The following is a 17864-nucleotide window of genomic DNA, read 5'->3' as shown; positions in this document are numbered from 1 at the left end:
CATGCTTGAAAAACATTATTAACATCGCATTAACCTGTGTAAAAATCTCTGTGTATTTTAATCAAACTTCCTTGTTTAATTGCTTGTATAAATCGTTTTGTTTGCTAAGTCTGTTAACAATGTTTTGTTAGTTTATAAGGAAGGGGGAGATGGGAATGCTCAAGCTGCGCCAGTAGACCTGGCGGACAGAGCCTGGACATCTGGACTCTTATCAGCCACAAACCTTGGGAGAAGTGAATGGGGTAAGTCGGGAAGAACTGGAGAAAGAACATCGGGTGGAACCAAAGAAAGAGCATCAAGATAATTTGAGGACTGTAAATTTGGAAACAGGAGGATGCTTAAGACAAGGTAAAGAATGTGTAGTCAAGGGGAAGTGGAAGTGAGATTGTAACGAGTAGTGATAGCAGAGAACTATCTTTAGAAATAATTATTCATGCAAAGGTGTGTGGACAGTAATGTGGTTGGCTGAAAGAGTGCGTGATCAATAAAATTATTTTGTGATGGAAAAGTACCAAAAGAACTAACCGCTACTAACCACTAAGCGGAATACTATAAAATCCTGTAAGCTCACTCAGTAAGGGATTTTGTTTGTAGCCAGAAACAGAGTCCATGCCTCAGTTGCCACAAGATCGGGCCTGGCAAAGGGTGCTATCCCATATAAAGGATGGCCCATGTGCAGCAGGGACCTTAGGCATGTTTATCCCTACTAACACTATGATAATAAATTGTGTTCTTGAAGGTCAACACACGCTTTTCAACCAAGCTGCGATGACAAAGCAAATTTCTGGAACCCAGGTGAAATAATAGCTGCTTCATTTTTAGCTCCCAGCGTAGCTAGTGCTCAAGCTTTGGCAACTTGAATAAGTTAGGATGTTGGCTTGCTAAACAAACTGATGTTACAGCATCTGCTCTCTCTGCGTTGCTCACTGATGCTGACTCTATAAGACATGCAACTTTGCAAAATAGAGCAGCAATCGATTTTCTCCTCTTAGCTCATGGACATGGGTGCGAAATTTTTGAAAGAATGTGTTGCATGAATTTGTCAGACCACTCAGAATCCATACATGAAAATATCCGTAAATTAAAAGACAGTGTAATGAAGCTAAGGGAGGATGATAGAGATTGGTTATCATCGCTTTTCTCTAACTGGGTCATAACTGGGTGGCTATTGACTTTGGTTAAGGGAGGAATGATCCTTTTGCTTGCTCTCTTTGCCACTACATGCGTTGTACCTTGCTTATTACAATGTATGCAGCGAATGTTATCCCAAGCTTTTGAAAGACGTGTATACTGCATTGCAAAAACAAGAAGGGGGAATTGCGGGGGTTGGAATGTATCAAAGCTGGCAATTAAGAGTGACCATCTATAGTAGGCAATTAAGAGTGACCTGTCCCTGACTGGTACTTGGAAGATGTTGGAACTGGCAAGGAACAAGGATGTCAGAACTGGAAAGAGGATGTCAATAAGAAAAATCAGATAGACCTTTCACCTGATGTAACCGCAAGGCAAACACAGATGTGCTTGGCTGATTGCTTGGAAGCATATAAATACTGTGTAATCTTTGCAATAAACGATCCAGCTTGCCCTCTACCTCTGGGTCCGTGCCTCCATCCTCACAGGTGCTGGGAATTATGTTTTTCTTTTCGGTTTTTGATTGAACGGCATCTTCAATCTTACTTACTGTAACACTAGTGAGGTTGAAAAAACTTTTTGCTTCCATTGGGGTGGGGATTTTTTTAGAAAAAACTGTGCAGTCTATAATCTCTTAGGATATTTTCTCCTAACAATGAAGGTTCAGCTTGCTGAATAATCAGTAAGAAACAAAATTTCAAGTACAAGCTGCCCTGTTTAGAATTCATGCAGCATGAATACTTTTTGAAACTGACCTACCAATTCAGTAGAAAAGGAAAGCAAAATTGAAGCATCTGTTACATCTCTAGGCAAGCTGCTTCCAGTACCAAGCTCTAGAGCTGTAGCAACAGTGCTCTATGACACATACTTCCTCTGTCACTTGTGGAAGGAAATTATAAGTGCATACCAGGAACTTCCTGGATTGCTTATGCCCTGCTGCATTGTTCCTCCAACAGACACTGGGGTGGTTGAAGTCCCCCATAAGGACCAAGGCTTGTGAACACAAGGCCACACCTATCTGTCTATAAAGGTCTTCCTGGTTGGATGGCCTGTAGCAGACCCACACTGTAATGTCCTTGTCTCTGGCCTCCCTTTAATCCTGACCCCCAGGCTCTCAGTGGGTTTCTCATCCATCCCCAGGCAGAACTCTGTGCACTCCAGGTACTCACTGACATAGAGGGTGAAATACCAGCCTGTCCTTTCCAAAGGGCAAGTGTCCTTCCATTCCAACACTCCAGACCCATGCCACAAATAAAGCATCAGTGGAGTAACAAAACAGATAAAAGCCCTTAAGTGTGTCAAAAACATAGAAGCCAGAAGTGTTTTTAAACTCCTCAATCTAAATACGAGTGCATAGTTGGAGTGCCAGCTTCTCTTCCCAACTTGAATCCAGAGCCACCAGCTACTTAGACAATTAGAATACTTACGCTGCATGCATTAAATCTTAAAACAATACGATACAATTGCATGATTAAAGTGTATAGCATTGCAACTCTCTTGCAATACTCAGGCTGGAGGTACAATTCAAAATTTTAAATAATCACAACCATATTTAGAAAAACTGCCCATTGCTAAGTGTTCTAGAGAACACTTTTCTCCTTTTCCTCCTAATGCATAACCCCAGTACTTCAGTCTTAAAAGATGTGTTTTCAAAGATCCCCAGGGCAAGGCAGCTAAACCACCAGCCCTAACTATCTGAGATTTAGAGAAAACCGTATTTGACACAGATCTTCTTCCTCTGCATGGATTTGCATTTTATTGATGGATTACCCATTTATAACTGTTTATAGTTTTAATCCAGTACTGAATCCCCTTCTAGGATTTCTAAGTTTGCCTGGCACTGAGTGATCCCAAGTAAACTCTTTTTTTTTTTCTAAACAAACAAGAATTCCAAATAAAGTAGTCTTGCAGGCAAATTTAGTGCCTGCAAATCAATGCATGTTGAGATTCAAAGAATCTTAAGCATTTCTTACAACACCAAAGGGGTTATTTTTGCAAGCTAATTATCCCAGGTGATAACAGAATGATAAGAAATCTTCATATTAGGCATTATGTCTTCTGACAAGGAAGAAACAATAGATCACGTCATTGTGACATGAACAGAAAACTGAAGTCCTTCTCCAGAAATACAACTGTTAGTAACTGAAATTTTCTTACTTAAGATGAATGTTCATCAGCCTCACTTTTTACTTTTTCCACTTTCCCTGACTTTTTCCCCCCATCTTATTACTAGGTATATCTTACCACTTGAAACTTCATGTGACATTCGCATCATGGCACTCATTCATCATGTGATCAAACACGCATGTGACTACAGTCATCTGGATGAGCGACTTGACTGGAAGTCAAATGCACCCATCACATGAAGGGGTACACCTATATTTCAGTAATATGATGGAGCACAGCCACTCCACCAAGTCCAAGCACTCACATGAAAGGCTGTATAGCACGATTTCACTGAAAACAAGTGAGCTACAAGAGCAGGGGCTTTCTAGTCTACACCTGGCTGATACTTTCCTGATGTTCGTTTATTTACTGTTCATTACCTTCCCTTTTCCAAAGAGTAAAATGCTGGCAAGTGCTAATAGTGAGCCTCATGAAAACCTTATTTCCTAGTTCAAATGCCTGGTACATTCTACACTGCAGGCTATGAGCAGTGTAATTTTATGGATTTGAGGTTTGCCCAACACAAAGCAATTCTGATGCTTGCAGGGCTCCTAGAGACTCCTGTAATGTAACTTCATAACAACTTGGGAAATGCAGGACAGAGGCAAGAATTACAAAAAGCACTATCCGTCCACAGTTCGAAATGCTGGTGCAATGAACTTCAAAGAAAATTAACTGATTAAAATAAACAGTTCTCCTTCAAACAGCAAACTAGGTAGCAAACTGCCCATACGAACAGTTACTTGGCTTTGTAGTGAGCTTCATTGCTTACAAGTCACAAGTCAGAAAATTCTGAAGCAATAAGCACTAAGTAACAAATTTATACATTCCTATGCTACCTATATTCAAAGCAGTTGACTTTAAAGTCAAGAATTAATATATTTGCAGAGCAATTGTAAAACTTAGCTATGTAACCCTGGTATGTTGAAAGTAAGTGTTTTGCCATTATTTTCTGTACAAGTTAAAACATTCAAACCACCTTAGATTTCTAAAGCATAAAACAGTGAATTACAAACCTGCTTTGTCATTACAACTAGCTTCATGCATACCAGACTGTCAAATGGACTCTTCAGACCTTCACAGCATTCAAGACACCATTTCACTTGTAGAAAAAGTCCTGGACATCTTGCTCACAAGTAAAATCAAGAGAGATTTGAACAGTATAAAGACAGTCACATACTGACAACTACTTTTTCATGCAAATAAAGCAATACACAAACCCACTGATTTTAGAGGAAGACAAGCTCTCTTTCTCCATTCAAATCATTCTTTTCAACTTCTAGCACTGGAAACATTTTTTGGAAAAAGCTTTATGAATCAAGTCTAGTTCTCAAGGTCTTAACAATGACATTTAGACATTTAATTAGTGAGCGATCACATGAACTAGCACCTAAACCTTTTGTTGGAGAACTAATTCCATGCCAATTCAAATATCCCATTAGTCTTATACTGACTAACAAGAATTCTCCTAATATCCGGGATCCTTGATTGCACTGGCATGCATTAACACAATAGCGATTCAGTCTAACTTCTGAATGCAAAGACATAGATTTACAGTGTACAAATGCTGAACTAGCAAGGATATTCCAAGACAAAAATATAATAACCACATTCATGTATGAACTGATACTTAGGCATACTCCACACATCCTGGTAGCCTGAATGCAATTAAAAAAAAATCTGATTAAATTAAAACTATTTCACCGATTCCAAGCTGAGTCCTGATCTTAAACCACTCTGGAACTAATTCTGAAGCATATTTGTGGACTTTTAGATGTGAACTAGGTACTATTATTCTATGTTGGCATTTTTACCCTAGGTCATATTCAGTATATAGAATTTTTAAGAAGTCACAAACATACGTAACAACACATATAAACAAATAAGCTGTATTTTTAACCAAAGCAGAAAAACCACATTAGCTAATGCCCTTGAGCTTGTATTTCTTATTTAGATCTGTAGTTTTCACTGAAGTAACAACAAAATAGAAAAGACAGAAAAATGCTAGAGCAAATTCAGGAACTCTATGGGGTTTTTTAGTTCCTGCTGTTGTGGAAACAAGAATTTTACAGAAGTTTCTGTCACCACTCCATTAGACTGGGCTAAAATTACAGTCCCATAAAATGAAAGGCTTGTAGTTAAAAGTTTTGAATACCACAGAACAAAATCCCAATACGCTCATTCTGCTGAAATAGAAAGGAGGAGGAAGATTGGTACCAAGAAATGTCAAAGAAATACGTACAAGAACTGGTAAGTTTTCAGAGTTGTGCTTAATCCGGGTATGGATAATGCCTGTAAACAAAATTTCTGTTGTGTTATTAAAAAAAAATATGAATTTAGGTTTGTGTTATAAAGTGACAATGTGGAAGGAATATGGTCATATATTAGATTCTGCTAACCTCAAATTCTCACATATCTTAGTATTGCCTGTTGACACCACCTTCTCAGCAGCAATAGGTGCCAATCAGTGTCAAGGTTACTGGCACCAAAGCTTTTACTCCAAACTGCTGACAGTGACAGTTTTGACGCCAAAAGTAAGTAAATTACAACATAATCAGTTTGTTTATTTGTTGGTCTAAATCCTGGTGTACTGCAGCTAACAGCTTTGTCCAAACTTCATTCCATACCCATGCCTCTAATGACTAATGAAGAGTAATCAAGGAAATTTTACATGAGTCCTTGGATCACAATTTCTGTGGGAAACAGCTCAGGAAGAGTAGAAATCCCAAATGTAGATCTTTCTGAGCAGGAAATACAGAAGCTGCAAACAGTAAGACAAGGCAGTCATTTATCTCCAGAAATCCCACTACTCAACGCATGTACAGTGTTTCCTTTGTGGAATATCTAATTCAAATACCTAAATCTCCCCCTTTCTCACCTCAAACAACTGAATCATAAAAAAAAGCAAAACAAAACAAGGAAGGGGGGGGAGAGGGGGGAATAAGCCCCAGCAGCAACAACAAAAGGAAGTTTTGGGCTCAAAAGAACTTGGGCTTGAATCCCTTTTACCATAGTAAAAGATCCACAGCTACTTACTTACCCTTTCTGACTTATGCTTTGCACATCATAAATAGGAATGTTCTACTCTAAGAACCGCCAAACTTGAGGAAGACACACTCCTTCCTTCAGGCAAGCATTAAGGGCACTGGAAAGCCACGAAACCAGGACTGAGAATACAAATTTCACTTTCAGGATAGAAGCTGTCTTTTCTCATGAAAATAAGTGTCTATGTATCTATTTGAAGCTTTTATTGAATATCAAACTAATAAGATAGCCAGCATTTTCACTGAAATAAGCAGCCTGCAACACAATACTGAAAGTTCAAACCAGGCAGTAGATCAGCTACAGAAAAGGTAGCTTTTACTATACAGGTAAGAGCAGTGCAAACGTCACCCACTTCCTTAGGCCCTTAACAAGGCATTAAACAGGCTTCTGACAATGTTTCAAAGCTTTGGGAACCAGATGTCAGGATTTAATTGTACAAAAAAAGTTCACAAATGCAGATATTGCTGGTCTTAAGCTTCTAAAATTCGAGAATTTAACTAAAACTGCATTTAATTTTTACCAAGTAGTAGAGACCAATGTGACCAACAATCAAGACCAACATGAGTACCAAAAGACTTTGCAACAAGAAAAATTTCTTTAAACTGTATTTTCAAAACACATCTGATATTTGGATGGTGTTCTGAGAACAAGTAACCACAAAAAAAAACATATTCAATCTGAGTAGCACAAATCAAGACTAGTAAGACAGTAGCAGTATTGAACTTGAGGCAAAGTGGAAGTACTTTGCAAGAGTGGTACCTGAATTTAGATCAATAAAGACAGCACTACCACAACCTGTGTCCAAGAAGATCAGCTGAGGAACCCAGTATGTTTATTTAGATACTGTACACACAAAATACAATGTAGTAAGGTTATAAGCTTGTTTGATCAAATTATTCTGCTCCATTTTCAAAAGGAATGTCATTTTACAGTTTAACCTACTCCAAAGTACGTTATACATACACAAAGCAACTGCTGTGACTGAAGTGACGAGTGACACTGCTGCAGCTAAAAATAAGAGCTGCACTTTCCAACATCCTCTTTTCAAGATTGTTTAAGCCAGCAAGGAATTAACTGCATTATTAAAATAAATCAAAGATAAATTAGGCATTTTTACTCCAGAAATTTGTTTAAAATATAGAAACATATAATCAATGACAATTTAATGTTTCAGTGTTTCCATCATCATTCAAATATTAAGCTGTTGTTATATCACATCATTACAAGAAGCCTTGACCATTAAACCCTCTATTAGGATTACAAGTAGCATGACTACTTCTTCTATAATGTGAACAGATCTGTCCAAATTCTTATACCATAGCCTCACGAAACCTTAACTCCAAAAGTTACTACATTCCAGAACACTACTGTTACCATGTCTGAAATAACATTTCTAAAAAAGGAGCTAGAAGAGTCTAATCTCCAAACTACTAAATTCTAACGTCACAAAATAGGTATAAACTTGGTAAATTTATTTCCCTCAACATTCTTCGTATGCCTTAAACATATCCAAACATACATTAATGTTAACCACACATCAGGACTTCCTAGAATGTATATTTAGCATATTAAGTGGTTTGTACATAAAAATTAGTATACACAATCTATGCAAAAAAGATTATCCTATTCCTAATAAAGAACCCATGTACATGTGGAAAAGAGCCATTTCAGTATGTACTCCTCTTATATCAGCATATACTACTGCTTCGTGACAGACTGTGAAAGTTTGATTTTCAGGTCTGTGCTGCAAGGAGTAACAAAACCTTCCCCTGCACTTCCCCCCAAAACTAGGTACAGCTATACATACTCACCTCAATTTTAAGTTGCTCTGCAGCATGCTCCTTTATCTTCATTACAGTACAAATACTCTTCTACCATCAACATCTTTTCTTATATTCTACTCCAAACTCAATCACAACTGGCATGAAAAGCAACTTTACTCACATCAAACTCCACAGGCTTGGCAAATCGGTAATTTCTAAGAACAGACAACAACTGCAAGGCAAGACATTGTGAGCAAGAACTTCATACCCCCAGTACAGTAACTATTACCTATAATAAACAGGAGAACCATCATTATAATGACTGAATTATAGAGAAGAACTTCCTCATTTCTATCCCAGCAAACTACAAATTCATTACAAAGACTAGTTACAAAAAACTAACTCTGAAAACCCCAAACAAGAAACACTTCACAACAACAAAAATCTCTGCACACTATATGCCATGTTTCATTGTTTTTGTTAATACCCCTCAATTTCTAGGAAATAATTATGACACAAAGCCACATTGCAAAAATTACTAGGATGAACAAGGCCCTTGCAATAATCTGATGTTGCTAACACTTTGCTCCTATCACTCTGAAGATTATTCTTTTTCTACAATGCTAATGCAAGTAGCAACATGAAGTCAGATCCGTTCTGTTGTACATACCTGAATATAAAGTCCGTGACTAAAGATGTTTACAGAACTTTCATAAAAAAAAATTCTTGCAAGCTTAATCTCACGGGTAATTTCTGCTAAAGCCAGAGATACATTTAATATTATAACACTCTTGATTTTCACCACGTTTGAACATGATTTCCTGTTTATCTAATTAGAACCTCGGTCTGCATCATGCTTAGTCACACTAGAACCTACCTTTTCATACACCCAAATATCAGTTAAGAAAAATACTCCAACATAACAGAAAAAAAACCACCAAAACGTAAATAAAACAAAAACAAACAAAAAAAACACAAAACACCCCACCCAACGAAAACACAGACACACCCCCCCCCCCCCCCCCCAAAAAAAAATATACCAATCACATCAGGAGACAAAACAAAATAAGGAGCAGAAATCTACTTCGGAATATTCAGTGACAGCTGTAAGTTCTATCCTGACATGCTTACTCAGGCATTCAAATAATTTTCTTAGAACTGTGGAATCACTTACGTTGGACATCCAGCTGTTAACCTAACACTGCCAAGACTATCACCAAACCAAGTGCTGTGTTTACATGGCTTCAGTACCTCCAGGGATGGTGACTCCATCACTGCCCTGCTGCTCCAATGTTTAACTACGCTTTTGGTGAAGACATTTTTTTGCTTCTATCCTATGTAAAACTCCCCCGGCACAACTTGAGGCCATTCCCCCTTGTCCTATCACTTCTTACTTGGGAGAAGAAACCTTCTCCCATCTCACTACAACCTCGTCTCTAGTAATTGTAGAGAGTAATAAGGCTCCCCTGAGCCGCCTTTTCTCCAGACTAAACATTCCCAGTTCCCTCAGCTGCTCCTCATCAGATCTGTGCTCCAGACCATTCACCAGCTCCACTGCCATTCTCTGGACTCGCCCCAGCACCCCAATGCCTCTCTTGTAGTGAAAGGCCCAGAACTGAACACAGGATTCGAGGTGCAGCCTCACCAGTGCCAAGTACAGGGGGATGATTACTGCCCTGGCCCTGCTGGCTACACTACTGCTGATACAGCACAGGATGCTGTTGGCCTTCCTGGCGGCCCAGGCACAAACCTGCTCATGTTCTGGGACATCAGTCAGCAATCTCAGGTCCTTTTCAAGCCTGTAGCGTTGCATGGGGTTGTTGTGACCCAGATACAGGACCTGGCATTTTGTCTTCTTGAACCTCATACCACTGGCCACAGCCCATTGATGCAGCCTGTCCAGATCCCTCTGCAGAGACTTCCTACTCCCACCCAGTTTGGCATCATCTACAAACCTACCAAAGGTGCACTGGATCCCCTCATCCAGATCACTGATACAGATACTAAACAGAACTAGCCTCAATACTGAGCCCTAGGGAACAACTGTGACCATCTGCCAACTGGACTTAACCCCATTCACCACTGCTCTTTCTGCTCTGCTATCCAGCCAGATTTTCACCCAGTGAAGAATACACCCATTCAAGCCACGAGCAGCCCACTTCTCAAGGAGAATGGTGTGGGAAACAGTATCAAATGCTTTACTAAAGTCCAAGTAAACAACATCCACAGCCTCTCCCTCATCCACTAAGCAGTTCCCTTGGCATAGAAGGAGATCTGGTTAGTCCAGCAGGACCTGCCTTTCATAACCCATGCTGACTGGGCCTGATCACCTGGTTGTCCTGGCCTGGCCATGTGACAGTACTCAACATGGTCTGCTCCATAACCTTCCACAACACTGAGGTTGGACTGACAGTGACACCCCACTACCTAAAGAGAGAGTTTGCAATCCAAATGCAAACTCCAGTAGCACAACAAAAAAGGCCAGAGAAAGCTTGAGGGAAATGCTTCCAAATTTCAATTTATAGTATACAAAAGAGGTGTAAATCTTACTCCAAGAAATGGCAGCAAAGCACAACAGAGTCATAAAATTCAGTGTGTAACAACCAGTTTAACTAAATTTCTGTATTAAATTTCTGTAGTAAATTGCAATTTTAAACACTATTATATAAGAAAAATTTCTGCTTAGTTCTAAAGACATTCTTAGCTGAGGCCCTTTATAGAACAGCAGCAACATGGGACCTCCATAGCAGGGATTTCAGAGAGGAGAAAAAGCTCATGTGATCCTGAGAACCTTTTTTCATTAATAAAGGGAGAGCACCCTGGGCTGCACTGAGTGTGGCCAGCAGGTCGAGGGAGGTGACCCTCATTCTTCTCAGTCCTGGTGAGGCCACATCTGGAGTGCTATGTCCAATTCTGGGCTCCTCAATACAAGAAAGACAAAGAGCTACTGGAGAGAGTCCAGTAGAGGGCCACCAGGATAATCTGGGGTCTGGACCATCTCTCTTGTGAGTTTAGCCTAGAGGAGACAAGACTGAGAAGGGATCTCAGTATTGCATATAAATATCTCAAAGGCAGGTGCCAGGAAGATGACACCAAGACTCTTCTCAGTGGTGCCCAGTGACAGCACAAGGAGCAATGGCCATCAACTAAACCAAGAAGTTTCACCTCGACATGAGGAAGAACTCTTTAGGCTGAGGGTGGCAGAGCACTGGAACAGGCTCCCCAGGGGAGGTTGTGGAGTCTCCCTCTCTGGAGACATTCAAAACACATGTGGACACATTCCTGTGTAACCTGCTCCAGGCAGCCCTGCCTTCACAAGGGGGTTGGACTGGATGATCTCCAGAGGTCCCTTCCAACTCAAGCGATTCTGTGGTTCTCTGAAATGAACATACTCATGGAACCAAACTGATCTTTGGCAGTCAATTCAATTTAGCATATACTACTCTTATGACCATGACCAGCAACCAACAGAGGTACTGGTACAGTAGCATTTTTAGATAACAAAACCAGACAAGTATAACTCTTTATCTTTTTGCCAACTTCCTACCACTCCCATAACCTTCACTGAAACGTCTCTGCTGAAAACAGACCTCTGATATTTTGAGCAAATGCTTACTGCGTAGTAGCTTTATCATCCAGCTACAATGGATGCAGTAAGATGCAAACCGAACTAAAACTGAAAGGTGGTCACCCAACAACCCAAGTTCTACAACAGTACAGCATGACTTGCCATTGAAATCATTGTCACAGGTTATTTTAACACTATTTTAATAAAGATATACTTGCAGTCATAATTCAAGTTATTAGGAGCAAAATGCCAACAATGCGGGGTATTAAATATCAAAACATTAGAAGTTGGATATGTGAATCTGGAAGACTCAAAGCTAAGACTATAGGGTAAAATTGGATTTTTTTCTGCTAATACTGTTAATAAATAGATTATGAAAATAATATGAACATGAACACCAACTAGAAGATCCATTTAAGGATCTGTTACAACTACTTCCCAGGTGAGCCCATATACATTAATTTAGTAAAGTCATACTGCATTTTTAAACTTACAGTGGAGACTTTGTTGAAAGGGAAGCTAACAAATGAATCTTGATACACCTCTTTTTTTCTTTTTTTTTCCTTTTGACATTCACTATACTGATATTTGCACTAAAACATTAGAAGTTAGCAGTTATGTAGGTAATTACCAAGCTGGTTACCTAATAATTTCAATTTATTAAACCATTGCTTATTCCATGCTATTCTACAAGTTACTAAAAATCACACTGTGAAAAACGGATAACTTGATATAAATAAAGCACACATCGTTTTCTACTGTCAAAATGCAAGACAATTCAAAGTAGGATATGTGAGGCACAAGAACAAGAAGATTCTTAAACTGATTTTCAGTCTATAAGGGTGAGAGAAGACCACAGAAATTATGGATTTCTGTTGTGTAATGCTATAAAACAACTTCTGCAGCATAGTTTGAAAGTGGAAACAAAGACGCATACTATCCTAAATCAGTACTATGCTTTCACTTGCCACTCCTGATATTTCTGAACAACCTGCTACCATAAAATAGTTCCAAAAGCATATATATCCATGTGAATAATTTTATCATTACTGAACTGTTTGAAACAAACAAGAAAAATTAACTACTATAAAACAACTCAAACTATTTAACTACTTTGCTTTTACTCAAAGAAAGACTTCTTAGAGTCTAGCTAAAATAAAGTCAGCCAAATCAAAATTTTTTTGATCATTACAGGATTAAGTAAGTTTTGTTGTTAACTATGCAATTTAGTTTTAAATACAGAAGTATATAATTCTCTTACTCTAGAGAATATCTAGCTATAAGAAGATTCTAGAAATAAATAATCTACAGGTCTTTACTGAAGGTATGTATGTATATACAAATACACATTTTTGAAAGCATACACAAGATACTGTAAACACAAAATGTGGGTGTTCATTGGGGCCAACAGCTGTTAGTTTAGCACTAATATAGACGAAAACAGAGTACCAGAAACTCTGCATACGACACAGCACATTGTGCAGTGAATGTCATCAGCATTCTCAAGGAACTGTAGTTGTGAAGTTATTATTTGATTAATATTTTGTGCAACAGATGCCTAGGTATCAAAACTCAACATACCTGAGCATGGATTTCATTGCGTTGAAATAAGAGACACAGTAAGACATGTCCTTATGCTCAGCAGTGTCTCCTATTGCATTATTTTGAAATTAAATAAAAAAAAACAACACATAAATCCTTACCCATATCACCATTTGGATTTCCACATATTGGGTTGTTTTTTTTTCCTAAGTATGAATACCTTCTACCAAATAAGCTGAGTTCATAGAATCATAGAATAGTTAGGGTTGGGAAGGACCTTAAGATCATCTAGTTCCAACCTCCCTGCCATAGGCAGGGACACCTCACACTAAACCATCGCACCCAAGGCTCTGTCCAACCTGGCCTTGAACACTACCAGAAATGGAGCACTCACAACCTCCCTGGACAACCCATTCCAGTGACTCACCACCCTTACAGTATAGAACTTCTTCCTTAAATCCAACCTAAACTTCCCCTGTTTAAGTTTTAACCTGTAACCCCTTGTACTATCACTGCAGTCCCTAATGAAGAGTCCCTCCCCAGCATCCCTATAGGCCCCCTTCTGATACTGGAAGGCTGCTATGAGGTCTCCACACATCCTTCTCTTCTCTAGGCTGAACAGTCCCAACTTTCTCAGCCTGTCTTCATACATGAGTTGTTTTTTTTTTGCTGTTGTTTTGTTTTTTCTTTCTTTTTTTGGGGGGGGGTGTTGGTTGCTGTTTTTTTTTTTTAAACCTAAAGCATCAATGGAGAGCAAGTATTTGCAAGGTCTTTCTCACTGAACAGAGCTATTCTATAAATAGCTTTTATTATAACTAAATGCAAAAGAACACATGGACGAGGTTGAAACTGAAGCATAACAATGATCTCATGACATTCACTAAGACTAATATTGAGTGTTTAGGACTGGATGAACCCATCTGGCAAACAATCTTTTTTCAAACATAGTTTTAAAAAATATAAGATTACAGCACCTGAATACAAAAAGGTTCAGTTTCTCTGCACTTCAGTTAGTGATCTAATCTTACTTAACTCTTGCCATAGCCTTAACTTACCAGAATGTTAGCAGTACTCCTGAAGCAAAGCTTTCAAAGCCGTGCTTCTCCACTGGTACACAGAACAAAATTTTCCCTTGTTCAGTCAGAAGTTGGTAGAAGCATGTACATGAAAACAGTTTCTGCAGAACCTTGTTTTTCAGAAGATTTCTGTGAGAGCTTTACCAAAAGATTTGTCTTCCCAGTTTTAGACATCACTACCATCATATTGTTTATAGTTATAGGGGGAGCAACGAAAAGCAAATCAGTTATGTAGTTTAGCACATTTACATCTTCACTGCTCAATTACTCTGCAGTTACACAATGAAACTGACATTTATGGAAACTGAAGTATTTTAGTTTACATTACATCACTCCTTAAGCTATGAATGGCCACTGAGGCTAGAACGACTTCAGAAAGTGAGGCTGTGGTCACAGATACCTGTGCAGATCCATCCCTCATTACAAGAGGTCAGAGAGAGCACATAACAGAAGCAATAAGCCCTGCTAATACCGAGATTTGAAGTTAAAGACTCATCTAACAGTTACAAGGAAGGCTTCTGCAGGTCAAAGACTAAGTATCTTTCCATAGAATATAGCAGCCATGCCATTCCTAAGACCTGGTTGCTGGGCCTTGACCCAATGGCTTTCACATTCCAAGCGGCATCTTAACTACCAAGGACCTGAACACTTCCAGACAAATTCTGAAGAACAAAACCACTAAATGACGTCAAATCGCAGGCGGCTTCAAGGAGGGGCGCACTCAAAGCCGTAGCCAGCTTCAGACCCGCCCGAGGCTGCCACTACCGAGTGCTGCCCGAGAAACTGGTGAGAGGGGCCCGGCGAATCGGGCACATTCCACCGGGGCTGGCGCTCCAGCCGACGGGCACTCACCTGTCTGCCTTCCTCTCCCCGCCCGCCAGCGCCGCCGCGACTCCTCCGATGCCTCCCGCCACCGGAGCGGGCCCGCGGAGCCGAAAGCTGCGCCTCCTTCCCAGGCCGGCGCGCAGAGGCAACGGGCGGAGCCGGCGTAGCCTCTCTCCCTCCTCACCGGCGGGAACCAATCCCTGACCCGTCTCCCCAGATCCTCACCCCCGCAGCAGGCTCCGGGGCAGCCCCGGCCTCCTCCCCAGCTCCTGCAGAGCCCTACCCCTGCCAGGCAGCCACCTCCCTTAGACACACTCAGCGGCAGCGCCAGGGCCCTCTTCCCGCCCGCCCTGGTCCCCGGCCGCACCCCTCACTCGCTTTCCCGGCCTGGTCTCCCCGCCGCCATCTTGTCCGAGGAGAGAAGCGGTTGCACAGGCGCAGCAATGGCTGCACGCATGCGTAAGGGCGAGAGCTGCCTCACCCGCTCCCTGTAGCGTGCACCTGCCGCGGTGGTAGAACGCAGGCAGGCGGGTGGGGAGCTAGTTAGTGAGAGGTCCCGGCGTCTGATGTCTGTTAGTCTGCGCTGCTGAGGGCCATGCTGGAGTGGGTACAGAGAAGGGCAGTGGAGCTGGTGAATGGTCTGGAGCACAAATCTGATGAGGTGCAGCTGAGGGAACCGGGGGTGTTTAGTCTGGAGAAGGGTCAGGGGGACCTTACTGCACTCTACGATTACTAGAGACGAGGTTGTAGTGGGGTGGGAGCAGGTCTCTTCTCCTAAATAAGAAGTGATAGGACAAGGGGGAATGGCCTCAAGTTGTGCTGGGGGAGTTTTACATAGAATATAAGAAAAAAATTCTACAAAAGGGTCCTCAGACATTGGAACAAGCTGCCCAGGGCAGCGGTGGAATCACTGTCCCTAGAAGTGTTAAAAAACTCTGAAGATGAGGACCTTAGTGACGTGGTTTAGAGGTGGTCTTGGGCACTCCTGGGGTAATGGTTTGACTTGATGATTTTAAAGATCTTTTCCAACCAAGTTGATTCTCATTCTATTCCTGAGAGATGGTGTGGCTTGACTGCAGAGTAATGTACTGTGCAGCCAAGCATGGAAAGTGAAGGCAAACGTGGGGTGTACTCTCTATGTGTTTGTAGCACCCTGACCCAGCAAACAGGCAGTTTCACTTCACAGAAGATAACATGCTTCCCTCTGAACATGTATTTATCCATGTGCTGGGTGGCATTTACCGTAGGTGCTTGAGCTTCACAATGGGAGAGGTCAGTCTCTCCTCAAGGTGGGCTCTGGCACAGCTTGGGTTGGGAGCAGGTCTCTTCTCCCAAATAAGAAGTGATAGGACAAGGGGGAATGGCCTCAAGTTGTGCTGGGGGAGTTTTACATAGAATATAAGAACAGTAGTTCTGCAGTTTGATAGCCAAGCTCCTTCATCACTTGTGGCTGACTGTCACATGGCTCAAGTGACTTTCTCCACTTCCAGGTGACAGGTCAATAAGCCCTGTTTTCCATTTCCCTGTTTGGGCTTATATTCCCTATAAAGTTACTTCAAGTTGATATTATTCCTCTGGTCTCCCCAGTGTGAAGGAGGTGTGGGGTTATGAACCCAGTAGCCCTAATTGCAGTCTAGGACAGACAACTCTGAGCTTCTCTCTGTGCTAGCTTGGTAGCTTTGCCATCCTTGACACTCCCCCCCCCTGTTTTAGACTTTTGTCATTAAGTGAGCTCACTAGTTTTATAACTGCCTTCTTTTTGATGTATATAAAGACCAGTTTGAGCATCTTCTGCAAGGTGCCTTTCAAATTCTTTTTTAGTCCTCTTCATTTCCAGCTTAGATTTGACTGCAGTGTTTTACAGTTTTCTGTTCTCATTTGGGCATAAACAAATTCTACCCCCTCGTTAGCATCAAAGAAATTTCTGTGCCAAGCTCTCTCTCACTCCTCTTGAACTGATCCTATGAGGGTTTGGCACAAGCTGCTGTCGAACTGCAAGTGTTTGTTAGTGTTAAACAGGTGTTTAGGAAAGCCAGTATGTACATACCAATGTGTGCTCCAAAAGGAGCATAACCATCAGATTGTGGGAGATGATTCTCCCCCTCTACTCTGCTCTGGTGAGACTCCACCTGTGTTCAGCTCTGGAGTCTTCAGTACAAGAAAAACATGGACCTGTTGAAGCAAGTTCAGAGGAGGGCCATGAAGGTGATCAGAGCGCTGGAACACCTCTCTAATACGAAAGGCTGAGAGAGATGGGGTTGTTTAGCCTGGAAGGAGAAGGCTCTGGGAAGACCTTATTGCACCCTTTCAATATAGAAGGGGACTTGCTTATATGAAAGATACCGAGAGATTTTTTTACCAGGGCCTGTAGTGACCAGACAAGGGGCATTGGGTTTTAAACTAAAAGAGGGTAGCTTTAGATTGGACATAAAGAAGACATTTATTATGACAAGGTGGTGAGACCCTGGAACAGGTTGTCCAAAGTATTTGTGGATGTCCCACGCCTGGCAGTGTTCAAGGCCAGGTTGGACAGGGCTTGGAGCAACCTGGTCTAGTGGAAGGTGTCCCTGCCCATGGACTGGATGAACTTTAGAGGTCCTTTTCAACCCAAACCATTCTATGATTTATTTGAGTGTTAGATGGAGAGTTGTAATGATACAAAGAAAACTACTGTTGGAAGCAGGTTAATCTTAAAATTATCTCATTCAAGGAGACTGAAAAGAGAATAACAATACGAGGTAGGATCTC

General features: G+C 41.0%; 1 protein-coding gene across 3 annotated transcripts in view; it reads right to left on the bottom strand.

Moving 5' to 3' along the window:
- Nucleotides 1-15620, bottom strand: part of APC (APC regulator of WNT signaling pathway) — an 84337-nt gene extending 68717 nt beyond the window's left edge. The window contains exon 1 of one of the 3 annotated variants that reach the window (XM_061443062.1): nucleotides 15484-15620. The gene's annotated coding sequence lies outside the window, so the exon portion shown is untranslated. Of the gene's footprint in view, nucleotides 1-15143; nucleotides 15273-15483 lie in introns of those variants that run through there. The other 2 variants (XM_061443065.1, XM_061443064.1) reach the window with 2 other exon arrangements.
- Between the last annotated feature and the right edge of the window lie 2244 nt (nucleotides 15621-17864).

This window comes from Pezoporus flaviventris, unplaced genomic scaffold (genome assembly GCF_033815535.1).
Source record: "Pezoporus flaviventris isolate CSIRO_AGI_PZ_B2104156 unplaced genomic scaffold, CSIRO_AGI_Pfla_v1 ptg000285l, whole genome shotgun sequence".
Classification (NCBI taxonomy): Eukaryota; Metazoa; Chordata; class Aves; order Psittaciformes; family Psittacidae; genus Pezoporus; species Pezoporus flaviventris.
This window is presented reverse-complemented; position numbering and strand designations above follow the sequence as displayed.